General features: G+C 45.2%; 1 protein-coding gene across 4 annotated transcripts in view; it reads right to left on the reverse strand.

Moving 5' to 3' along the window:
- smash (smallish) overlaps positions 1-21592 on the reverse strand; it is a 94723-nt gene extending 73131 nt beyond the window's left edge. For 3 of the 4 annotated variants that reach the window (XM_017908805.1, XM_017908804.1, XM_017908807.1), the window contains exon 1: positions 8241-8547. The gene's annotated coding sequence lies outside the window, so the exon portion shown is untranslated. Of the gene's footprint in view, positions 1-8240; positions 8548-21503 lie in introns of those variants that run through there. The other variant, XM_017908806.1, reaches the window with a different exon arrangement.
- Between the last annotated feature and the right edge of the window lie 6197 nt (positions 21593-27789).

The following is a 27789-nucleotide window of genomic DNA, read 5'->3' on the forward strand; positions in this document are numbered from 1 at the left end:
GTGACATTTCAGAGGCAAGAAAACAGACGTAGGTGGAGCTCTTGCATCTTTCATTACGATGCAAGGACGACCGGCTACGAGGAACCGACCCGAGATCCTGCTACGCCGATCTTAACCTCCGATTCCGTTCCGTGACGCCCAAACTGGGCAGTCGCGGGATTAACCCTTTCGTTACTACGTGTGACTATAGTCAGCGGCCACAAAAATTGACTCTTTCGCTACTACGGGTGACTATAGTCATCGGTCACGAGACGCCATCTACACACGACGGGTGACTATAGTCATTGGCCACAAAAATTAACCCTTTGGCTACTACAGGTGACTATAGGCATCGGCCACGAGACGCCATCTACACACGACGGGTGACTATAGTCTCTGGCCACAAAAATTAACCCTTTGGCTACTACTGGTGAACATAGTCACCGGCTATGAGACGCCACCTACACACGACGGGTGACTATAGTCATCGGCCACAAAAATTAACCCTTTGGCTACTACGGGTGACCATAGTCACCGGCTATGAGACTCCACCTATACACGACAGGTGACTATAATCATCGGATACGAGACGCCAACTACACACAACGGGTGACTATAGTGAGCGGTCACAAAAATTAACCCTTTCGCTGCTACGGGTGACTATAGGCATCGGCCACGAGACGCCATCTACACGCGACGGGGGACTATAGTCACTGGCCACAAAAATTAACCCTTTCGCTACTACGGATGACTATACTCACCGGTCACAAAAATTAACACAAGTGCTATCGTTTCGCCTAGCTCTCTTCGCAAAGAATTACAAGCGTTATTGCGATGCTCGGTTTTTCTTTCCTCTCTTTTTTTTTTTTTTTTTTTTAAGATTGGGCCCCGAATTGGACTAAAGATTATACAACGCGTGTAATGCTTCCACCTTTGGCACGGTGCTTCGTTCTACGGGAGGGACTCCACGACGAGACCTGTCGTAGCGAAAGGGTTAAAGAGGCGGATCAAACGGGCGTCGATGATGATTTATCGACGCCGACGTCGACGCGGAAAGGAAAGAACACGACCTCCGCGTCGAAATTATAACTCTCTCGTTGTCCGTGTTTTTATGCCGTCATAAAAACGGGAATAATAGCCAGGCTGAAAGGCAATGTCACGGACTTATATAACATTAACGATTCCCGCGCTGGTGGTTTGGTGTGCAGCGGTACTGTTATTCGATTTGTACCGGCTAAAAACGGCAAACAAGATTATGTAACGATACGGCTTAGAATCGTGTTTCAAATAAAAAGATATTCCGCTACTGTTTCTTGAGTTACACGAGAGCACCGAGTGAGTCATCTAACTTGACGACCTCACGTTACCGGCCAACCACGCGCGAGACGTGTGTCTATTTCCTGAAAAATTTGCATCCCAGCGGTGTCGAAAAGCGTGACGCAACGAGGCCTCGTTATTTCGATTCGTACCTCAAACGTTTATGGAATGTCGGACGTGACATTGAACGTCTCGTGCGTAATTATAAGAATTCGCAATGTCCGCGTTGCGTCCCGTGACATCATTTAGCAAACGTTCTTCTATTCCACGTATCCTTACACTTTGACTACACCAATGGCATTCCGAATATTTTCTAGTCTATCCCTTCGGATTACTCGATCGAAACACGGGCAAAACGTTACGACATTTCCCCCGGGATTAGTGACGTCCACGATTCGGTCAGCTGGCTACCCGGAAAAGAAATCGTAACCGGTTGTTACGTAAACCCGCGATCGGCTAGACGGAAAGACACGTTAGCGTGGAACCGGTAGAACGATCATCTACTTACTCCGAAACGGCGACGATTCCCCAATTTCGAAATCCCTAACAACGTACCCTAACTAGAGGAACCGCGTCGCTCTAAACTGGCTACAAAACCACGTACCCTTCTTCGACTACCATCGTCATCGAGGCACTCGCGTTTTACATAATCCTCGCCGCCATTGCTGCCCGCTTTCACGTTTTTAATAACACAGAAGCCACAGAAGAAATTAACAGAGGAAATACCGCTCGTTGAGGTAGACGCCGAGCGTCCACATCGTGTAATCCTCGCGACGTGTCTGGGAGAAAGAGAAACGCTCAGGGATACGTGATAGAATCCCTTTATTGGAGTCACGTAACGTCTGCGACGGTGAACCGTATCTCGAGCGCTCGCTGTCAATATTAACACCGTTTCCCCATCGACGTGTTGTAACTCGAAACGAGGGGATTTTTATTCCGCCGATACACCCGGGAAGCAGAATATCGATTGCGTAATCCGCGGGCGCGATGCAACAACGTCTGGAACGGGCCCCCGGCGTGACCGGTAGCGGGATCGTGGACCGGGTGTGTCGGTCCAACTCGCGCACAGGTGGCCAGGAACAGAGCTGATTTTTCACTCGCGTCCACGGCCGTTTCGAAGCTCCTCCGAGTGGAGAACCGACGGGAACACGCGTTCCACGATTAAATATACCGCACGGACGAGTGACGGCGACTTTAATTACTTCGCGGGGCCCCGATTAATGGCCCGCGTGGACAGTCGGCCTCGTAACTCGCATCGAAAATTTCTAACGACTTTGATAAATTGCGTGCTCGCAGTTTGTACCGATGCCACGCGGAAAAATAATGTTTTCTACCCTCGTTGGCGGGATTTCAAATGGACGACGACGGGTCGAATCGTTCGGTTCGTCCGTTCCAGGTGCACCCGCGATGGATGGCCGGCTCTCGGGTAATGGCACCGTCCTCGTCCGCGGATATTCTCGTCCCGGCAGTGTTTTGCTTGTCGATAAAAGTTTACGCGAGTCCCGAGTTAATTCGCGAGTCGGTCTATTGGAACTCGGCCTAGAGAGGCTTTTAATAGGATCCCGGCGCGCGAGGTGCGGAGCGTGTTATAGCGAGAATTAAGTATATGCCTCGAATGACGCGGCGATGTTGAGTAACCCGGATGGAGATGGTGAATCGGTTCCTGCTTGTAATGAAACAACGATTTTTAGCAGACTCGCCTTCAGTTTCCGGGCAAGTTCGCAGCTGAGTTGAAAGTAGATTTATTGGAACTCAGCCTAGAGAGCTTTTAATAGTCTCGCAATGAATAAGACGCGGAATGTCTCATAGCTGGAATTAAGTATTTCACACGACGTAGTAATGCGTAATAGCGGCAGAGATTTGTACAATATGTACGAACGTACAGAACTATGGGATATTTACGTACTCTAATATAATTGTTTATGTGGGAATGAGATCAATGCGACTCTGAAAGAATGTCAAGAGTGTTTGGGACCTATGATCGAACGTAAGGGATGTTTATGACAGAGCCGAACGCGATAAACGAGTGGAAGTTTATGAATGCGTCATGCATTTGTAGGAGCTAGCCCACTGAGATCACGTGGAAAATGAGTGATCAAGAAAGAAAGCCGGAATGTGAAAGAGGACAGAATGAAAGGTTTAAATGAGGATGCAAGGACGCGGGTGAGACAGTCCATCAGTTGCAGTCTATCAAATTCAGTCTGTCAGTTACAGTTTATGGAAGTTGGAAGGGTCAGTTTTAACCCCTTGGCCTACGCGCCATCTCTCAATTACGCGGGCTATACTAAACAAGAAGGTCGAGTCATGTATACTTCTTGTGACATGTATATATCGGTGCAACGAAGTACCACAACTTCGACTCCTGCGTATTGCTAATAGCGCAAATTCCTCACCACGAGTCAGACTCGTGATTTTCACTTATGGCACAAATTCCTTACCACGAGTCTCACTCGTGGTTGTAGGCCAAAGGGTTAAGAGAGATCAGAAGAGTGTGTCCATATCGAATCTCTCTTATTTCATGTTTACAAGCTTATTTTATTCTATTAAGAAGCCAACAATACTATGTTAAGTCAACTCAGCCAAAAACGATCCTACATTTATATAGCAAATTATTTCTCGAACACGTGCTTCGAGTTTCACCATAAGAGAAATACAACTGTTAATTCGAGTGCGAATCTATTCCACGAATTTTCTATTTTCGATTTACCGAGGTGCAACATTTCACCGCATTTTTACACGATACGTTGCATGGTCTCGCCATACAAAAAGGAGTCTCAATGGATGATTTCGCAACAGAAATCGCGGGTTCGCGAAAGTCTAATTTTTCGAAACTTTCAGATTGCGACTAGAGAGTATGAAATTACACTGGATCCAATTTTCGCGCAAATTGCCACCGAGATAAGCGTTCGAACCTCGGGAAGTTGACGCGGAGAGTGTAAACCACGGGTCTTGATGAAAAACTCGGTTCTAGTTTCGAGCGATCAAGGAGCACGCTAAATCTCGGATCGACATTTCGAAATCGTACGGTTCAGCTGCGTCATCCATACGACCAACGCCATGGTCCACGGGCCAAATTAGATCTGAAAGGCAGCCCCCGCGTCGGTCGAATTTTAAACAACCGCGTATCAATCACGCTGCATTTCTATGAAGCTTTCCGCGTGCAACTTTCGTTCCCCTTTTGTTACGCTGAAACAGCCACGACGGCACGTTTCCACGCACGTGTACGAGAAACTTGTCAAGGATAACAGCTACGAGGAATCACGACTGCCAGCGAATCATTCGCGAATCATTCGCGAGTGATAGAGGTGGAAACTCGAATTTCTGCGAGTAACTCGATTTTGTTCGGTTTACTCATCCGTTAACGAGGAAGCTAGACGAGTATATGTTTATTACAGCAACAGATTGCGTGCAGATTGCGTACAGATTGCTGCTTGTGCACAGTGGGTTGCAGAAATAGGAAATATTTTCTCTGCTCGTGGATTGTACGTGGATCTTGTATCAGACACTACCAGAGAAATAAAAAAGTGACATACACACGTATAGACTCTTTTATAACAGCTGTTACTGCTAATTTTACTATTCTTTCACTGCCAATTTAACTTAACCTAATTACTGCACTGCCAGTTTCATACGCGCAATAAAATTTAATTGTTTTCTCGCATAGTCGAATTATTATGCAAGTATGAGCTTCGTGCTGGAAGGTGTCTTGGAGTAGATAGTAAATTGGTAGAAATACGAAGGTATTTTTGCTGAATTTCGATAAATAACGGCTAAAGTTTCTCCGCAGGGTGAAATAATTTTCTTCCTAAAAATTTTTACGCATTTTTAACTGCGCTGTAATAATATCGCGAATATGTACAAACCGGATATAGTGTATTATCCTTGATGAAATCGAAGAGGTATTTAGTATTTTCTCGTTTTATTTGATTTCGCGTTTCTTACTTTACGAGTGTCATTGACTCGGGGATCTTTACATTTACAATTAGTCCTCTCATACTTTATGGCATTCCAGGTTTTATTACGCCTAATCGTGTAAATAATTTTAATTCAGCGCTTCCTTACGCGAGAAGTAATTTCTCGAAAGGTATCGTAACGCTTTTAACAGCATCGCGAATTCTTATTGGAACGTATAACGCGAAACTTGGAAATAAAACGCGTCATGCTTAACTAACTTCGCTATGCAGCAAAATTGGTAGACGTATCTGAACGATCGCCGACATAATAGCCCAGCTTTCTGTTTCCACTGTTTCAACTATCGCAAAAAAAAACTGCCATTTTCCCTTTCGATGCATTACAACTAATCATAGTAATGCTCCGATCCATTCACTCCCTACTCCTTTCCCTCGCAAAGAACCTCGGTCACCGCTTATGCAACAAGGACACCCAGAATCAAAATCGACTACTCCACTTCGCACCTCGACCAATTAACGCGTTCACTGTGCCATGCGAATAAATGGCAAATATCGTAATAGCTGTATCGATAATAATCAAAACCCACTTCATCGATATGCCAAGGACCGTGTAAAAATCGCCAAAAAATCTCTACTTCGATCGCAGTCGCTGACAAACGTCAAATATTATCAAAAATTGGCGATTGGAACCACTGGTATAGTACTAAACATCGTTAATCAATTCCTATCAAAATCGTCATCAACGAAAGTGTTACCCTACGCCTATGGCTACTAAGAAAACCCAAGAAAATCCAAGGAAAAATTGAGGAAAGCGAAACTAAAAATTTAAAAAGGAGAAAGAAGAGACGAAAATGTAAACGCGAGGAAAGAAACGGGAGAATACGTATATATTCAAGCATCTCGGGCCAGAGAATAATGGAGGGTACGCGCAACAAAGGGCCAAGAGGAACGAACGTACGAATTACGAGCCGGGTCAATTATCCGGCCTGCACGACCGTTAATCCAATTTACGAAATAGCCGGTCACGAGCGTACCACACGCGGCGCGTGCGACGAAAAGGAGTGTGGACTACGGTTAATCGTGGGTGGAAGGACCGCCCAGCGTTTCGTGGACCTGGACCAAGCTCCAGCCTAACGCAACGCGCACCCAACCAAGGGTGGCTGCACCAAGTTGCGGCAGTACAGAGTATTCGTACAGTCAGTCCTTTTGTACGCTTTGAAGACACGATTCAGATATAACGCGAAATTCAACTTTAATTTTCCTCCCTTTCGAGTTACGCCCTCATCTAGACTGCAATTTTTAATCAATTTCGAAAAATTTTTACTAAGAAAACGTAAATCTTCCTCGACTCAAATTAAATGTATATTATAGCTGTATATTTCACGAGTATCTACAATTATTTTCGTACAAAAATATTGAAAATTACAGGAGTTATAGTCGGTCTAATGCAGGATGGGCTTCGATAGGACATATACTCGGAGAACACGGTTGCTATGTAACACTTTGTTTGATTTCTACTTCCTTAAGGATCAACGCGAATAGGATTAACTGTGCTATACGAGGGTTGACTGTATTATCCTATACTGGAAGCGAATTAACCCTTTGTCTCACAGAAAAATAATAATTCCAAGACTTTGTGCCATAAAGTCAACTGTGAATGAAAAATCGTATACAAATTAAGACGTAGATTTTATTTCTACCATTCCACGTATCACTGAGTAATTTTAAATGTGATATATTAATTAACATCGATCTTTAAAATTTAATTAAACGGCGACTGAGAGTCGCCCCTCGAGTGCAAAGGGTCAACGTCGAGTTTCAGGTGCAACGCGAGAAAGAGTAGAAAAGGAAGGATCATTTCTTTCTTCCGCCATTGGAACCTTCCTCGATCAGGTGTTAATTTTACGCCAGCAATGCCGGTTGGAGATCAATGGCGATCGGATAAGCCCGATCGAGCCGATCTGGAATTCCACAGCCGGTTGCCCGGTTCCGTGATTTCGCCTCGCGGTTTCTTTATCTGCGCGTATATATTCGAGTAAGCCCGCGAGATTAGATAAGAGGTGGTGTAATGATATACGATAGCGAGAAAATTCGCGTCGATGTTGGATAAAGGTCGACTATCGGCGGGTGTTTCGTGTTTCAGGATAAACCGAGGGATACGTCACGGCCGACGAGGAATCCTTGGGAATGTCCGAACGGTAGTGTCGTTGTTATTGTGGCAGGTCTGAGCCTGTTCTCGAAGCTAGCGATGCGTAGAACGTTCGTCAATACGGAAGTGTGGTCGCTCGTTATCGAACTCGGCGTAAAGGTTCGACGTGTTTACGAACGAATAACAAATCTCGAAATTCCTTTGTTCGGGGATCTACATTGATTTTAGAAAGAATATTCGAGCTGCTTATTTGCGAAATTTATTAACACTAGAAATCTCAATGAGAAGGCTTCTCGAATCCATATGAAACGGAATAATATTCTAATTGAATATCATTCCGTTTGCAATTCGTAAGACGTATAACATATAATCGTTTAAATAATATAGAATTTCGTGCAAATTGTAATTTTGAAAGGAAAGGTACGCAAAGAGTAACATGGACTCGAGAAACTCCTGTATAATTATTAATGCCACGTATGTACTCTATTTATATGAACTAACAATTACACGAGTGTCTAAATTCAACGTAATTTTATATAACTTTTTCTTCGAATTTCTCGAAGTGATTAGAGACGTGGGAGTTTCCGTAAATCAAGTAAAAATTCATTCGAGGCATTAAAATTAAAAAAATAAAAATTAAAAAGTAGCCTGTGAATAGACAGTTGCACTGGTGATCCTATTGATCGCACAGTACCACGCTTAAGTAGATAAGCCAGTAATCTGACGTATTTCATCATATCACTGTACGAAACTAATTGTCTATCTATCTACCATTTATCGGAAACGACGCTACAGGTAAATTTCAATATCTCATTCATACCATAAAAAGAAAAAAAGAAAATAGAAATAAAACAGTCGTAATAGAATTAATGGCAAGTACTCACGTCTCTAGAGACCAAGTCGACCGGCGTACGTTGTCATGCTGCACTCCAAAAGTAATAACAAACTACACCAGCACAGAGAAAAGTAGCCGCGAAATTTTCTCTCACGCGTAAACGAAAATGCAAAATTTCCACGCGTTACCGTCGCGATAAAGCAGTTCTCACCGAGCAAAAATTTCAATTACCGGTACGTAGTAGAATGGACGACGTCACTGGTACTTGTCCGACGAATCGATACGAGAGATTAGACCTTTCAATGTCACGCGAACGTGATCGAACACGGGACCACAGTCGCGACACTACCTCACCGACAAAGGACGAACGATGACTGAGGATTTAATTATTTCGTATTTCAGGCATCCCCCACTCCGCGGCCCGCGGCTGCGCACTGGCCGCTCTCGTGGTTACTCTACGGTGCTACGTGCATTCACTCGACAATTTCTTCCACTCCGTGCAACGTGTACCGACCACGCGGTTTCCATTGCATTAATTAATCCTATTACCTTTATTGACGTCAATTTCTCAGGATTTGATAGGCAAGCCGGGTAAAAGGAGAATATAAAAAGCGTGTAAAGCCGAGCCTCGGATATCGCTTTTTAATTAACCCCGACTACATTATTTACCTTGCTCTAAGCGGACTTCATAAACGACTTCATATAAATTCTTGCTCGCGATATAAATTTCCCAGCCCCACGATAGGCAATTTCGTTCGAAATGTCCGTACAAGTCCAGTTAACGTGCACCGCGTTCCCTGACAGCTAATTTCCCTACTCGCACGAAGAACCAATCCGTTAACGATCCGGTACACTCCCATGGATCCCATAAAACCGTCTTACGCAACGCTCTCCTCCCTCGTGCTCCGATTGCACGTACGGAACGCTGAGTATCCCGCGAGCAATTAATCGCAGCGAGAGTCGAGGCAGAAACATCGGCGGGGCTTAAAATTCAATGAAACTAATACGATCGCAGCCGGTCCCGAGACAAATCGACGTGCAACGAGCGTGTGCACTTTCACCGGAGATCTATTCGGCGTAAATCTCGGAGCTCGTAAAATTCGTCCTCGCACAATACGCATATTCGCGCAAATACGGGAGTTTGGCGAAAATGCCGAGCGGCTCCGGCCGGTGAGAGGATTGCCGGCAGGTTTGTGGAATAGGCGGAAACAACGGGCGATAAATCGCGAGAGACGCGACGCGCGAACAAATTGGTGGGCGACGAAAAGAAGCGGAAGCGAGGGTGCAGAGGATAAACGGCGTCGGCGTCGTCGCGTCGGCGCTAAAACAAACGCTGCACGCGCCGACGGAGTGGCGGATGAAAAGTTTGGCGAGCGTCTGGTGCACGCGTCCGGCGTCGCGGCGGATTAACGGAAAGCAGACACGGCGAGGAAAGGATCGAGTCTGGTGGAAGGAGATCGTGCAGATCGGGCGCAGATCGCGGCCGCACGATCGACCACGGGACAATGTAATCGGGACGATAAACCGGATAACTCGTAATTAAAGTTTCCAGATCGATCCGCGTGCCCCGGCGAATGAATTAATTACGGCTAAATTGCGAGACCGAGTTATGTAACCGCGCCGTGGCGATTTTGTCGTAAAAGTAAAAGGAATCTTGTCCGCCGGTTTAATTTATCGGTCCATTTGTTGCCGGTTTGGTTTACTGGCTTTGCAGTCTGCGATTCTAGACGCGTTATCTGCTCGGAAATCGCTCCTTGCGCAGGGGGATGTTTAACCCTTTGCACTCCGAGCAATTTTTAATATGAACTACCGCCAACTCCGAGTCATTTTACCTTTCCTGTTAGCTTTCATAGTACAATGTTTACCAATTAAATAGCATTTCATTTTTATCGGTTCTTCTGCTAAAGGTATACTGGTATAATACTTATCAGTAAACATACGGTAATTCTGTGTTTCGGGAATTTTATCTAACAATATTTGATATAAATCCAGCGAAATTCTAGTGCAACAGCAGCGACAACAGAATGCAAAGGATTAAAGAACGTTAACACTAAACGTACCAAGCAGGGTGAAATGACCCCTTTCAAAATTTACTTTATAATCGTACATTTATTGTTATTTCTTTCGCTAATCTAACTTACTGCAAATTCTTATAATTGTTTAATTTCTCGCTTTCCTCGCTATCTGGAAATTTATGTTGCGAATTATTTCTTTTAATAAATTAAGAATTTTTTTTTTAAATCACCGTTTATTTCATAAGGGGTCGTTTGATCCATAAGGGGTAAGATTAGGTATGTGTTCTAGTTCTAGTGCCGCAACAGAGGCAACGGAGTTACAGGCTATCTTACAATGTCGCTATAACAATACAATGTCGGCGAGAACAGAGTACTAAGGATTAACCTTATGAACTCGAAGATTTCTCCGATATTTTTGCGACTAATTCGACAATTTTTATAGTCATCCAACGAAATTGAAGAAATTTTAAGGAATCGTAGGATTCTTTAACGCTGGACCTACCGATTGTAACGTGCGCCTAAATAGAGTACACATAAATGATTAGAAATTAATTAAATTATTTATGATATAAGATAAGGTACAGGAGATCGATTAAACTTGGATTTTAATTGGGAGGACAAATAAATCGCGTGAAAGGATGGAAGAAAATGGCGTAGACCGAGATTGACGTTCGCATGGAAAGCCGAAGCAATAAATTCCACGTGGCTCCTTCCCGGCGCCAGAACTAATTTGCGAGTAAAAAATACTTAGCGATCTGGAAAATGGAGCGTGGCAGTGTTCGATTTATTAAACGCGTGTCAGAATTGATCGCAAGATCGGCACGGTAATTGCATGCGATTCGATCAAAGAAACTAAACCCGATGGTCAGATTTCTCTAACGTCACATTTCTCTTCCTAGCTGTACAACTTTTACTCGGGCAACATTCTATATTAACAACCATTTACGATATAGCCCTGGTACATCCACGTAAACCTGATTCCACGGATTACGACTTCGTACAATTTTCATTCGATTACACCGTTACCTAATACTCGTAGCTTCGTTGTTATGCACGAAACCGGAGGCCAAACGAGCGTAACCGCGGTGTGCTCCAGCGTTCAGTTTCGACAGCGGGAAATTCTGCCGGCTAATGTAATCTCGTTAATCGTAATCTCTGGAACCAATCGAATCGCAATTCGAACGACGAGAACGCGTTCCTTCGATTTCGCCTGGCCCGATAAATCGCAATTAAAGGCCGCGGATTAACCATGTAACCGAGGCAACGGATTCGTGCGACCGTGGATCTGGGTCGGCGGAATTCTCTTTACCCACGAACGTGCACGCACGCGCGACGTTACGCCACGTGCACGATATAAACGCGATTATGCACGATGGCTATTGTCGATCTTACTTTTGGGTCGGAGGAACCGGAAACCGAGGCCGTTGAACGACGTCGGAATTTTAATCAGTCGAAAATTCTCGGCCGCCATCCTTGCGAAATTCAACTCGTTTAATTCGGGTCGTTTTCTAGCTGCATCGCGTCCAGTGTTTCTCAATATCCCGAATATTCCTGTCTCCTGAACGGGAAACTCTCGTTATTTTTTAAAGCAAAAGAAATTAGAGGTTGGTGTTAGAGAATTTAAATTATTCATTACTGGTAATTTCTCGAGATAAGATCGATCGGGTAGTCAATTTTGTCCCTGGGAGTGCATGACTTCCGCTCTTAAACGGTGAACGCGGAAAATCCAGAAATCCGGTTTGATTACGCTTAAATTGTGGAAATTAAGGTGTAATGATGCCCCGATAAAGTGTATGGAATCATGAAATTATACGTAACGGCGAATGTTATACATGAGGAAATTAGCAAATATATTGGCTAATAAAAATTACAGCATCGATACATTTTATCATTATTTCAGCACAAAATACACATTAAACTGATGAAAATTCCTTACAGGGGTCAAGACCACCATGTATGTAAATACCAAGAATACCAATGATCGCGGAAAAATTCGGAGAAAATTGAGAAATTCGCAAGTACCCTCGTAATAATAGCAAAGACGAGAAGCAAAAAGGGAAGGAAGAAAAAGGGAGAAAGAGAAGAGGAGTACCAATTACCTTAACTAAAAGCTCCTCCGCCACGGTTCACGCGTGACCCACAGTGCACAAAGCGTCGCGTACTCGCGGCGCATTCGCGGAACAGCAAATTCCGCGGCGGCACGGCGAGCGTTGGAACAATATTTCCTTTGTAATAATTAGACACGACAAGCCCCGGAGGAAGCGAGACGCGTTTCATCCAGCTCGCGAGCGAGAGTGAGAAACGCGCGACATGACGCGAGCGGAAGAGAGACGGCCTAGAAGAGAAATTGCGTACAATGTGTAGCGAAACAAGTGCCGTTAGTCGCTCCTTGTCAGAAACGGTTTCGCGTTCAGCCCGATTCTACGTCAGCCTGATTTAATAACCCGACATTAAATTCCGATAATTAGTCCCGATCCAAGCCAGACAACGTCTCGCGCGGCGTCGATGCCGCGGTTGGTCCGACGCGCTATTTTCATTGCCGTCGTGATCAACGCGCTGGATCGGTATGCGCTTTGGCTGCCTGTTCGCAACACGCGACGCTCGTTATGCGAAATCCGTGTACGCCGACGTCCGCGACAACAATTAACGATGAGAAACAAGCCGCGCGACACGAGCTAGGAACAGAGCCGGATAGACCAGGGGGAAAATAGAGGAGCGACCGAGAGAAATGACGTGAAAACGTTACCTGTCGACATCATTGTGCACTTCTATACCAGCATTGTGCGCTTAATGAATACGCGCTCCGAGGGTACCGTTTGATTTTTAAATACCCCGTTTAGCAATTTAAAGCCGAGTCTGCGGAGTGATACGAGAGTATAACGGGAAGCCTTTCACGAGATTATCAAAATCCAGACTTCCGGGTGTGCGTCGAGCACTTTTGGAAGAAATGTCCAGACCAGGTCTCCGCAGCTATGCATACGTCGACAGCCTAATGGATACACCAGCACTGAGGAACATTCGGATGTTTACCTTGACAGGAGAAACGAATTGCATCTGCTAACTTCGATTTTTATAACTGCTATCGAGTTTTTGATAAATCTCTTGTTTTTCTGAGTAATTTTGCAGTGTGGATTTTGGAGCAGTCTTTGATAAATTTTGACTTCGGAATCGATTGATTTTTAAATACCCAGTTTAACAATTTAAAGCCGAGTCTGCGGAGTGATACGAGAGTATAACGGGAAGCCTTTCACGAGATTATCAAAATCCAGACTTCCGGGTGTGCGTCGAGCACTTTTGGAAGAAATGTCCAGACCAGGTCTCCGCAGCTATGCATACGTCGACAGGCGAATGGATACACCGACACTGAGGGACATTTGGATGTTTACCTTGACAGGAGAGACAAATTGTACCTGCCAGCTTCGATTTTTATAAGTGCTATCTGACAATAAAAGTCTCTGGTCGAGCATTTTTGGAAGAAACGTCCAGACGAGGTCTCCGCAGCTGTGCAGACGAGCGTGTCTACAGCCGAATGGATACACCGGCACTGAGAGACATCCGCATGTTTACCTTGACAGGTGAGACGAATTGCATCTGCCAGCTTCGATTTTTATAACCGCTATCGGGCAATAAAAGTCTCTGGTCTTTGATAAATCTCTTGTTTTTCCGAGTAATTTCGAAGTGTACATTTTAGAGCAGTCTTTGATAAATATTGACTCCAGAAATGGGTATTTCGAAGTGGAATTAGATACACTGCTCGTTGCGTGCTTTTAGAAGGAACTAGGCTTCTTAAGAACTATATCAAGACTATGTCAAGAGCCGGTTCATGTGACCATATGACTAATCGATACTGCGCCGTAAAAGTCTCAAATCTGACAAATCCTTTGTTTGTGAATTTTGGGGCAAAGTCTTTGATAAAGACCGTCTCGAGAATTAGGATTTTTATAAACGAACTTCATCTTGTGGCAAAACGCGTAAGGTTTGCGCGTTAATGCCGGGTGATTTACGACTGGTAAATTAGTTACGCGTACTTATTAAGCTCGCGATAAGCAGTGAATAAGTCAACAAGTCTGGAAGTGCTGTTCGCAGAAACGAGCGATGATAGCGTTTACGACTTGAGAAATATTTGCTTCCTTGGGATCATTCGTTCCTAACAAACTACCGACGTGTTCGAACCTGTACTATAAACCTTATCCCTTTTCGCGTTAGAATTTAATTCGTGCTAATTCTAATACCTCCCTAGACATCGACCAATCTATGATCGTTACTCATCGATGAGTCTCATTCCCTCTCGTAGCTATATTTTAACATTTATCGCGAATATTTAGTAGGTCTGATACAATACTTTCTAAACCATCAATCAACACCTTCTGCCCTCGTTCGCAGGCCGACCATCAAAGCTTCCTATCTCCGATCCTTCCTCGATTTCTTGCTAAATTCTAATACTCCTTGCTTAACAACCAAACCACTTTTCGAAGCATTAATCACTCCCTTTTTTCTTCATTTTTTCTTAGCCAAATTACCCGAATCTGTCGACTCCGTTTGTTAAATCAGAGCTTGGAAACTAGTGGTGTCGCTTCAGGCTCTCGAAGTCCAGTACTTCATAAACGTTTGTGGCAATAACCATGGACATTATACACTATATATACATGTATTACATTACGCGCTGATTCACGCTGATTCTGCGATAACAGCGATGCAATTAAATTACTTGTACTCTCTATGTTACAGGATAACTGTTAATCTTTATGTCAGATGTATATATATGTGTATTATTATCGTTAACATAGATACCGTTATGGAGGTGTGCAATGACTAATGTGTGTGACTTTAACGATTAATCTAATGACTAATTAGGTATCCAGTTTTCTGTCTGAACAAAGCAATCTAATAGTAAACGCGTGACGCTATTATATATAAAATAAAAATACTATTTTAGCATTATTTCTAATCTCTATCTACTCTTGTTTACTTCCCGAAGGTTCTTCGCAGACTAATTCCTTTTCTGCGACACTCATCGACAATTTAATCGCAACTACTACTCTTGACATACTTCAGACTTTTATCCGTCATAGCAACACCTTTCTTGTCATTTCTGTAGCACTGTGAGCTGGCAAGGATTCTAGCAAAGGAAACAGTATTAAGAGCAGTATCGAATTCGGCTTGGGTGTTTAAGGTATCATTTGAAATGCACGCGAACGGACGGATGACGACGTGCAAGAATTATACGGATGAGATATTTATGACCAGGTCGAGTGCAAGCAATGAACGAAAGTCTAGGAATGGGTCCGAGTGTCTGAAGTACCTGGCCCACCAAGAGGTCGTGCGGGAAATGGGTGATCAACGAAGAGAGCTTGCGCATGAAAAGAGTGTTAGACTTTAAATAAGGGTGCAAGGGCGCAGACGAGGCAGAATGCGTGTAGTCGAGACATAGTAAGCGTGTTTAGGAGTCAGAATTCAGAGAAACCTAGTGTAATATTTTAGTTAAATAAATCCGTTTTGTGATTAAAGAGATCTCTCTGTCAGCACAGATTAATCTAGCAATAATTCTACATTTTTGTGACCGAAAATCGACTGGATCGTCAGATCCGTGAACGAAGAAACTAGGCGTTACTTACACAACGAAGTACGCCTATATCCGTGGACACCGCGAATTATTTATTATCACCGATCCACAAAGCATGTCGTCACGGTCATTTTCTCCGCGAAACAAAATGGCTGCCGGAAATAGCTATTTTCGAGAGCCCGTGGACCCCCTGGTCCAACGCGCCAAGTCCCGTTCCACTCGATATTTCCATTGCGAGGAAAAATGGCGAGGAAAAGTCGCGAGCACCGGCGTGCCGCATTATGCTAATAAACTACGAACCGCATTAATATCCCTGCCGGCGTTCAGTCGAGTTACACGAAGCACCGCGCGGCAGACAAATGATCCCGCTGCCGGCCAATCTTTCGCGAGTTTAATTTCCCCGCGCGTGACAGTCATCCGTGACATTAATTACACGCCGTGCATGCCTCGAACGTCCCGGGTGGAAAAAGCTCGGTACCCAGGTGGGGGGTGAGAGCGGGGGCGTGGGTGGCGAAGGAGGTGAGCACAATTGAAAATGAGAAACACGTGACGGGGACACGAGCGCGAAATTATAGCGAGGACGAAGAAGAGTAACGGGCCACGGGCGTCCGGACGCAGAACAAGTATCGCGGTCTGTCCGCGACTCCATTGCCGTTGGAACAGAGGTTATTAGATGCGGAACGTCGTGTCGTAATAAATGCAGCACGCATAAATACGCCGTAACGATACGGCGTGGCCGGCTCGTTTCCATGTCGTCTAAATTCTTCAGGCAGCGCGGAATGCCCGTGGGCCGCGTATTCGCCGGTTGCACTTGAACCAGGAAATCGCCGTGGCCCGTGAATTCCGCGTATTCCGTCCCCCACAGGCGACGCGACGCGACGCGACGCGACGCGGTTCGACCCGACGCGAGCTTTGCTATCTGGCATACATGCCAAATTATTCGGCGAAATTAACGTTTGCGATACATTGTCCGTTATACTCGGATTCTAATTTCTCTCTGCTAGCGAGAATCCGGACCGCGATGTTGAGTGAATATAATGATGAAGAGTAGATAGGCGCGAAGAGTATGATAGGTGCATTATCGTCGCGAGTTTACTCTAGCAGGAATTGCGTCCTATCGGGTGTCGGCTACCGTGAATACTCGAAATGATACCACGAGTTGGCGAATTTTTGCAGGCTTGCTTAATAAACGCGGTACTGAGGAGAGGTTAACCTTTTGCACTCGAGAGGTGACTCTTAGTCACCATTTAATCAGATTCTAAAGATCGACGTTAATTAATATATCAAATTTAAAATTACCTATCGATGTGTGGAATGTCGAAGAAAAATAATTCTACGTCTTAATTTGCATATGATTTCTCATTTACCATTTTAAAAATATAGTCGGCTTTATGGCAGAAAGTCTTCGAATTACTATTTTTCTGTAACGAAAAAGTCGTCGACTGCAAAGGGTGGATTTAGCTGGGAATAGCTGTTCTCAGCGGCCTCCGTGTATTATTTAGCATGTGATCGGGTCACGTAACATTTTATGGCTCGTGCCTGTTTGCCGTGGTATATTCTACTGCGGGTACTTTTAAAATTTGATGCAATTTCGTTCTGTTCGCGTGTCACTTCGTGCAATGGCACTAGGGCGAAGCAGATAGTCAATCCTCGTTGAGCAGAAGTATCGATTTCATCGCGAATAAACTTGTATTTTAATCGAGGAAAGGTTAATTTATATAGTCGCAGAGAAAGAGAGAAAGAGAGAGAGTAGATTTAGTATGAAACAGTGGTTCTCAACATTCTCCTACCATTCGCGTGCTATTTAACTCTTTGCGGCACAAGATTTCAGATAATAAAATAGACCCGTGTTGCATAGAAATTTCACTCCGCTCTGTATGAAACAAAATTGGTATATTTTTACTAATAAAGGAATCGCATAATGTGAAAACATAAAACCAGGAAGAAAAGATTGTCGCAATAAACCTTCCGCTTGCAACAATTGATGAACTTGTACTGGCATGTTGGAGGTATTACCAACTGCTTTACGTAAATAAGACGAAATATAAACCTATGCGCATGCACCTATTGCAATATTTCGAGGTGGGGCTAAAAATGTCCCACCATGCATTACGGTGCATCGAAAAGCCGAGACACTTTTAATCCCAGCGTGCCCCAAAGAGTTAATCGATATGCGAGCCATTCGGGTACTCTATTCACCCAGGGATACTGTACTCCAGACACTGTAAAAATTTTCTATAATTAAATTCGATTAATGCATCGCTCGAAATTATTCATCGTACCACCAGAGAAACACCTACAACTCAGAATCCCCACCGACCAGGAATATTCTCTCATCGATGGTTTACTCGATAAACGTTTCCCTGCTTTGCTCCATGACTAACGTTCTCCCTAGAATCCGTCAGCCCATAATCCATCCAATTTTCTCGAAAACAAGAGCGCATCGACGAGGGAAGAAATCCGTCACACGGAAACTAGGCAGAAAACTGCGGCAATTTCTCTCGCTACCATCCAACGTATAATCTCGCGATCAGTCGAGGAGAAATGGAAGCACGCCGTACGGTAAATCGTGGCGGACCACGCTCCGCTCTGTTCCGCTCTGCTTGCACGGAATAGCGAAAACTCTGATCGTCCACCCCCGGCCGACAGCTGCTGGGGCCACGAGCGTCGCGATACGTTACTGTGCGGTCGCGTCGCACCGACAAAGCGGATTAGTGACCAGGTGCAATCACGGTCGCGCGTACAATTAACGCGCCGCTCGCAATTATGTCCCCGAGCTTTCGAAACTGCTCCCTTTGCCCTGTCGCGTTCTCCGCAGCCGCGTGGGCGCGCGACGTGTAGGAGACGCGCGGCGTCACGATGATTACTCAATTACGGCTGATCAGCGACAGAGAGTCCGATTGAATCCCCTTTCTCCGTGGAAACCGCTTTTTTCACAGGGGACCCGAGAGGGCGCGTAGGACGCCGAGGTTAATTGCGCAATTGCGACCGGAGAACGGAGCGAACCGTGGATGCTGCCTGATTGTCTATTACCGGCTCGTTTTGGCTGTTAACTTCTTCGGATATTTCGCGTGACAGGAGAGAAAGAGAGAGAGAGAGAAAGAATGGAATTTTTCTGCGGTCATAGCGACATTAGTTTTCTGAGAGGACTGTAAGTACTCTATTCGTTCGCGGTTTAACTCTTTGCGGCATGGGATTTCAGATAATAAAATGGACCCATGTTGCATAGAAATTTCATTGCGTTTTAAATGAAACAAAATTGATATAAAACTAATTTTTATAAAAATTAACTTACTTTTACCATTTTTCATATAAAACCAGGGAAAAAAGATTGTCGCAATAAACCTTCCGCTTGCAACAATTGATAAACCTGTACGGTGCATCAAAAAGGTGGAACCCTTTTAACACTAAACGTACCGGTACTTTACACATACCTATTCTTACCATAAAGGGTCAAATGATTCCTCGGATAATATAAAAATTTACAGAAAGTCAGATGAGCGAAAGAAATAACAATAAATGTACAATCTGACCTCACTTGGTACGATTAGCGTTAATCCTAGCGTGCCCCAAAGAGTTGAGATTTAATTGCGTAAATGTATTTATATTTTTGTGAAACGTGAGAAATAACAGCTTTCCGCTGAGCAAGAAATTTAATCAATTTCGCGGGGCTATTATTCGATAATAATAGTTGAAAATCTGGCGAAAAATAATTAAAGGGAGAAAAATTTTCTCCGATCTCGTTCCCTGATCTCTTCAACTGCGGCGTATTTGCCACGTATCTCGCCGCATTCCATCTTAAAGTAATTCCGCTCTCTGCCTTTCTTCCCAACAAAATTACGAAAACCCATACTCTCGCGAGATTTCCATCGACAGGCGTCGGAAAACGGGGCGACGCATCGCGACGGGGTAAAAGAACGGGTTTCAGGGAACGTTATGAAACCGGGACTCCAGATGCTTTTGTCATCCCGTTGCGACGATATACGACGAGCAGCGGGGCGGACCGCTCGTTAACCGAAAGCCTCTCGTGGGAGATCCGCCAGGGAGCCTATTTGCTCTTCGTGGAATTCCTCGTCGGTTCGTCATTGTGCGCTCATGAGACAGGACGTCGTCTCGTGACCCGATGACAGCGTAACGCGCCATTGTCGCGAAACCGCGTGGAATGCCACGAAACAGTCCGTTTTCTGTCCCGCGTTGCGCAACACCTCTGCGTCCATTGTTCGCGTCTCCTGAAACACCTTGCACGCTGTTCCAGACGAGTGACAAGAATTTTTCACGCCTTTCGAAATGTCTCGTCCGCGTTCCGCCTCGTTCGTGCCCCAAAGACTCGATCACCGGCCGACAATGCGGCATTGTTCCATCGGTTCGGTGCCGAAAATCCAGCGACACGTGCTTTTTCAACTGCGTGTCGTTATTACGTATTGTTCGAACGTGAGACGAGCGATCGTCGTCGCGAAGCAGCTCGAACTGGAAGATTACGTGGCCCGTGGACAACGGGCTCCGCATACGAATTTCTCGGTAATTTTGTCCTCCGTTTTGAAATTTTTCCGAGCGTGAGTCGTCTGCGTCTGTTATCTCGCGCGGTGATTTATACGCTCGGGAATTTCACGGAATCGTCGGATTACCTGGAGAACCGCGGCTCCGCGCGGTGTTTTGCCGGGTTCTTGCACCGTATTGCGTCACGACAGCTTCGCGCTAAGATGGCACGTTCGTGGATTTTCTTTTAAATGTCACGACGGATCGAGAATCGGGTGACGAGCGGAATGTACCTACCGGTTGTTTCGAAGGTAGATTGTGGAATCGGGCACGGTGAAATTGTCGTCGAAACGTTCGAATCTTCAACGTGCAATGATAATTCTGTCCGTGTTTACGCGTGCAACGATGAGTCGCGTGTATTATAGAAATCGTGACTCATACGTGTGAATAAAATTAATAAGGTGTAAACACAGGTGACTGTTAAATATCCCTCGTAATACTAAACTAATTCTTCCTCGATTAAATAAATAATTGATATTTTATTAAATGTAACCCTATCTTCTACGAATTTAAATCATCTAAAATACCCACTGATCTTCTCCCAAAAAAGAAACTACCGTTTAACACGTTGAGTGCGGAGTAGTAGATGCCGAGCTCTTAAGTATGCTGAAGAGTATGAACAGAAGATTACTTTGTTTCACTTTGTCGTTTGGACTGTGAGAATGGTGCAGTCAATGCACAAGTATACAAATTATAAACAGAAGATAATGGGATGGAGAATGCCAGAAAGGCAAGAAGGTGATCATCAAGAGACGACCAGTCAGAAAAAGCCACGAAAGTGTAAAGATCTACTTCAGCAGATGGAATTTAGTTTTTACGATATATTAATTGTCATTAATAATTTAACTCTTGACAATGCCAGTCTCGCGCACCGATGTCGACCAAACGAAAAGTTCGCTGTCAGTCCCTAGAATCCACACCGTCCAAACAAAAGGCCTACTGTCAAAGAATCCCCTAAACGATCGAAAAAAGGGAAGAAACTATAAGCTTATCTCTCCTCTCGAAGGATTCCATCGTCCAGCTAAATATGTACTCCCATATGGAGGAAAAAAGTTCAACAAATCAAAGGAATTACCCTTAACTTTACTGCCGCCATTTGTTACACGCGGCCCTAGCTGCCATCGATCCGGGGAACTTTCTAAATGTCCCGGTAATGACGCGAAAAATTACTAAATCCCCTTCCATTAAAATTTTTTACCTATCTCGAATGTCCGATCGGCCGTCCAGCCACCCTTGTAGATCGTAACTCGAGGACGCAGCGAGTGGTCTCCGGCCGTGGATCAGCTGTACTCACCTGAAATCAGAAAACACAAGGCGCTTGAGTGCATTCGGCCCCGTGCGTGTAGCCCGTGTTCTTTCAATAGAAACGGCTAGAAGATCGTAAATTTACCTCGTTCACCTTGCGCGGATAAGATATGCGGCGAGGCTCGTGAGAAGACGCGCGCGAGTAGAAAGAGTCTCGTAAAGTACAATGTTCGTATATATCCGTGGAACGTCCGCGCGACGCTGCGAGCCGGCAACGAGAGTCTCGGCTTTCCGAAATTTGCATTACCGAACGACGTGGCTGTTCGTCGAAAATTAACGGCGCCACGGGAAGCTTAATTATTTCCAACCAGGCTGCCGTCGTTTTCACCCCGACGCGCCTTGGCAATCGCGAGTCTCGGCTTTCCCAAATGCAAATCCCGCTGGGAATCGCTTTGAATCGCTAATCCCTGTCCCTTCAGCGTCGCGACTTCTTTATTATCGTTATCAGCCGTGCTTTCGAGCTTCGTTTCTCGCTCGTCGCGTCGGGGACGTGCCGTAATTACGCATCAATGGCCGTTTTCGTCCCCCGTCACGAAATGATATTTACGCTAACGTTACCGTTGCTCACGTGTCGCATTTTCACCCTACTACTCGTTTCGCCCCGATTATGCAATTTCTACGGCTTGGGAACGTCGGGCGAGGCTAATTTAAGAGTCGCGAACTTAATCTTATCGAATTTGGTTGGCCATTATGGCCGGATTGCTAGGATAAACTGGCCATTACGTAACGCCGCTAAGGTGGAGTCTACGTGTGTCCTTAATCGAGAAAATGCGCGTAACGCGTAGTTTATCTGGTCGAATACGCGGCTCTGATCCGTTAATGCCAGCTTATCGTGTCATTAAGCTGTAAACCACGAAATCACGGTGAAGAAATGAAAACGAAGAACGCGAGAGCTTTCGTAGACCGTTGATACTGCCGGTCAAATACTGGATAACGTAAATTCCAGTGAGATACGAGGCCGTAATACACCGGTGTTTCGAGCGAACCGTATTTGCCTCAAAGTATAAACCCATGCCGCTAAAAGTTCAATTTGTTACGCATGCGGCATAAATTTTATCATTCCAATCACGAGTACTAACCGCGTACTAATACCTTCGACTTATCGTACGAGTTCTTCGACGCTGATCGTGGGGAACCGACAAATATATCCCATACACGACGTAATCCCGATATATGTACTCCTCTTCGAACTTTAAACGACACGTGTCGCCATTGTAAATCGACCAACACGTGCAACGCGTGCATACAACGCGCACGTATAATTACCCTTTCGAGGAGTACCTGAATTTTAACTTTGCCCGAGAAAACGGAATCGTTTCTCTTATGCAACGAAGGAAAAAACCGTCACGAGGAGACGTCTAACTTCGAGTGCCATAAAATTCGCCGTAAAAGGATACAAGACAGACTAACGACGCCGAACTTTACAACTTCTCGGGTACCATTCACGATGCCTTCACGAGCGCGACGAACGCCGCCATCCCTGCTACCGCAGCGCCCTGCCACGTGGAGAGAAGCAGAAGCTAAGCCGAGAGGTAGCAGAGGTGTTCGAAAGGGAAGAACGGGGCTCGGTTACAAAGCGAGAAGTCACGACGAAACGAAACGAGTGTCAAAGGCTGTTCCTAAAAGCCTTCGGGTATCCGCGTTGCATCGACGCTTCGACACCGGCGACGCTCGTTCCGGCTCCGCGTTGCGGCGCATCCAACGCGAGAGGAGAGGTGCATTCACCCCGGCCGTTTGCATCGTTTACAGCCGCTGCAACCTTCTCTCCGGCTTTTCTAGACTCCTAGCCGGTGAGCGGCTCTATCTCGACCACGGTCCACACTTATGCACTTACGCGTTAATGCCGTAACGACCGCGTCGGCTGCCGCGGTTGCAGTTGCAGTTGCACCGACAGGCCGAGGGCAAGGTAGACTCCTGCGAGGGCAGGCTACCAGCCTCGGCATCCGATTTATTTCCACCGATCCTCGACTTCTGCTCTACGCCTCTTTCAACCCCTCCACGTTGATTATTTTCTTCGCGCTTCTTTCTTTTCTTCCTTCTCTTTTTACAAGTGCCTGTAACGGTGAGCGTGGTGAGGTCAAAAATTCGCGGGCTTTGTCTCTAACGGGTCTGGATCTTGTCTGAGAATCTATACCTGTTTCCGTCCATTCCAACTTGCCGTTCTTTAATTTAATTTTTCCCCCAACTGGATTCCTTCGCTGAAAGGAATCCTCGTATCCTTGTCAACGGTTTTGATAAGAGTCCACCGATGTCGTGTATGATTTAAAAAATTAAATAATTGCGTTACACGTGAAATTATCGATCAAATATCCAAGAAAAGACCAAACGATTTAACCCCACGTCGACAGCGCCCATTCACCAGCTGCTTCCGAAAGCAACCCCGCTTCCTCGCGATCTCGGGCGCACGAAGCCGATAAATCAAACTCCAATTAAACGCCGCTCGAACCAGCTTACGCGTTACCATTTCACGCCAGCCAGCGAAACGTACGCTCGCCGAAGAAAACGCAACGAATGTCACGCTCGCTCGCTCGCCCGCTGGAACTCGCGCTGGCAGCCGTCGGAGGTGATTTTTCAGCGCGCCGTTCCCTCTCCTACTACCTAGGCCGCGCGTTCTGGAGCAGAAAGGTCCGAGTGACCGGCGGAGAGTAAGTACCCAGACTCCCAGGTAAGCGATACACGGCCGTACGCCCGCTGTAAATTTTACTACGTCATCTCCGGGAACGACCTCGTCCCACAACCGGCACTAAATCCTTTTACGATCGGACCGGCAGCCAGCCAGCTCCGTTCCCCGATGTCGTTGACTCGCTTTTTCATTCCGTTCTTCTAGCGGCCGCGCTCTCGAGGAAGAGTAAACAAGACATCGAACGCTCGCGAGCTCTCGCGCGAGCACCAGCTGCAACTAGGGGGCACACGTTCGTCCGCACGCGGAATTTGGTACTTGGAAGCCGCGTTCCGCGGCAATTGCCGGCTTGAAACAGACGTCAGCCGGTTGCTCAGCGCTCGTTCGGTCCCCTGGTAATTAGGATGGGCCGAAGAAGCTCCTTTTTGCGGCACGCTGATCGCGATAGAGCCGTTTATCGCGTGATCCTCCCGGTGATTTGCGAGCTAAATTTTTTTAGAAATGGGAGGCTCGCCTTCCGATTTGTATCGATGTTTTCGTCGAGCTAGTGTCAACAACCAGCTGACTCTATGGCGTTGCATTGATTTTTTAACTATTTGCGGACGAGCGCCGCATATATGCGTTCGACGGAATCCATCAGTTTGGCAGAGGAACATATATGCGTTCGACGAAAACAACTGATAGGGTCGAGAAACTCGTAAATGTGTCCCACGTAAACGCATTGCCATGTCCGAGAAATACATATTTGTGTCCGTTTTTGCGGCCCTAGGACCGCACGTCCCAAGTTAAGTACTGAACTGTTTTATGTCCTCATTGCCTCACTGACGTCTTTCGGTGATGTTTAAATAATTTGAGTCTTTATGCCTACAGTCTTATGGGTGATTTATTGGACATTCGGTCCTGAGGCCGCAATACACATTTTCTACGAATTGAAACAATTTTGTAAATTTAATGGACGAAAGGAGGTGTGAGCCCAAGTTGAGAAATCCTGAGTCTCGATTAACCTGGTTCGATCAAGAATTGTACTTTTATCTTATTTTATATTACATTCGAATATTAGCCTGTGAATAATTTTGTTCTTCCCGCCTACCTAGATCCCCGTCATTACCCAGTATAATTTGATCAAAAAAGACATAAAAATTGTACCGAGGTATGACACGAAAGTCGTTATAAATCGATCATGCTTATCAAAGATATTCGCGTTTTTACGAATCGATTGGCGATCGCAAAAAGGTGTCTCGACGTGGCTAAGAAACCATTTTGGGCGCGATTAGATGGAAATTGCGATAAATAGGAACAGTACGTTCCGAGTGTTGGGAATTTAGCTACGAAACGACGTTTTAAACCGTGTTCGATAAGGAAGCGTTGTGCAACGGTTAAGAGAGTGCGGATAATTGCACATAAATGTAAGCAATAGTCATTAGCTGGCAGCGTTCGCGCACGAGGAAAACATATCACCGTGTCAATGCCTCGAGAGCGTAGGCTCGCGTCGAAAGTTCAACGAAAACGAAACCGATACTTCCTCTGATTGCCGTACAAACGTTTCTTTAATTGCACGCGAATATTAATGAATATCGACGTGTCCAGAGGCCGTTTCAGCGTCGACAAATTGTTCCCGAGCGCCGCTTGCAATCGCAATTATCGCACGGGGTACCACTGCAGTCGCTGACGCGACGATTCCAACCTACGAAATTGGAAATCCTCTGCTACGATGCAATTTGTCTGCGAGATGGATAAGTGGCGACAAGTCGCTGGTGCATAGTCGACAATTTTATCAGAGAAAGTCACTTGGGCGAGTCTTTGAGAATGGAAACTCTTTTATTATCGTGGCTTCAGCCTTGGTCTGTTTACACTCGCAGTTCCTGCATCTGAAGAGGTTAAGTTGACGTATATCGTTAACCTATTCCTCGACCAAGAAAATTTCAACATTTTGTATATAAAATTCGAATTTTTCGAATGATTTAAAAATTAGACGCTAAATAAAATCACGAGGTATAGCAAAATCTTTGCATGTTACGTGTTTCGATTTCCCGAGTATCGTCATTTAAAGTACTAGACTTTAATACCTATTATTAACATCCGAATAAATTGCATAATTTCTTTAACAATGTAAAATACATTTTTATCCACTTTTTCTGATGAACACGTACATTGTATGTTTCCCAATCCAGTGATTGAATAAATGTTGAAAAGATAAGTTTAGCTGCAGTCAAAAATCAATCTAGTTTATAAGATGTAAGTTCCTAGGACGAATGTTTATATAAACATTCGATGGCGTTGGGGGTTTGAGAACCGCGTCGCGTACCCTCTTGATACTCTCTCACCAACGTCAGAGTTCAAAACATCTTACTCATTCCTACCTTGACTAAGGGCCAATAGTCATTTTCACGTCTCCAAAAAGTAAGACTATATAAGCACCTTGGAAAACTGTACGAGGGCAAAGTTCATATTCTTCTTCATCGATACACAGTTACTGTATTTTCCGACGTAGCCTCGTTGCAGAACTTGTATTGTATATAGAAGCGTTGCGAAATATATTACAAAAGTTCCAATATTATTTATTATTAAAACCCATAATCCCAATAATAAACAAAACTGTTCTAAATTATAACAGGTAAATTTGTCCAATCCCTGTCGTTCAATACCAGATTCATCCCCTATCCTTGCCATTTTATACCCACGCTAACTACAATTGAAACGCAATCCACGAAATTATTCCATAAACCAACTGAAAGAGGCATTCTTAGCCATTTAACATCGGTTACCTACATACTGAAATCTAAAATTGGTACCCCATGAGACACGTATGAGAAACGTAGTTACTTTTTCCCCCTATGCTCTCCGTGTCACAGCCATCTCGCAGAATTCAGCGCAACGGGAGCAAAGAAAGGATCGGTGACACTGGAAGGCTAGAAAGTACTGAAACGAGGGAAACCAGATCGGTCTGAAATTACTAATCACGACTCATGCAAAACACGAGCGACGCCGGAAGGAAATTGGCCTACCGTTCCGTGAAAATAAAGCGTGTCATCTTTCGCTTTCTAGGACTGCCGGCGAATTTTGTTTTGCGCGACCTATGCGGCTAATTAAGCGCTTTCACCGTTGTTCGCCGATGTGTAGCGATTTCTCTCCCGTCCACGGGAAACCGAGCTCGCCAATTCGTTCGTATTAAAGCGCGATGACGTGCGCGTTTACGTTCAAGGGAACCCGCCGTTCCCGCTAATTAATTCACCTCGTTGCGCAACGCTCCTGCAACCTGCGCGCCTCGAATAAAATATCGCGCGGGCCTCGAAAGTCTGCGAAACCAGCGCCACCGATGGAAAAGTATCCGGACACTTGCTCACTTTTGACAGGATGTAATTTACCTACGGGGCCTTTATGATCGTTACAGTTATACGCGCCAGGATATCGGGACGTTATAAAATGGCGCCCGAACGCGCGGGGAGAAGATGGACGCTCCTAATGGCGCAACTTTGGAAAAAGACACCAGGAAAAGCTGAGATTTAATCCTGAGATTCTTAATTTCTAAATCATAAGTCGGACACACGGGAGATCGTTC

Source organism: Eufriesea mexicana, unplaced genomic scaffold (genome assembly GCF_001483705.2).
Source record: "Eufriesea mexicana isolate 0111107269 unplaced genomic scaffold, ASM148370v2 scaffold13082, whole genome shotgun sequence".
NCBI classification, from domain to species: domain Eukaryota; kingdom Metazoa; phylum Arthropoda; class Insecta; order Hymenoptera; family Apidae; genus Eufriesea; species Eufriesea mexicana.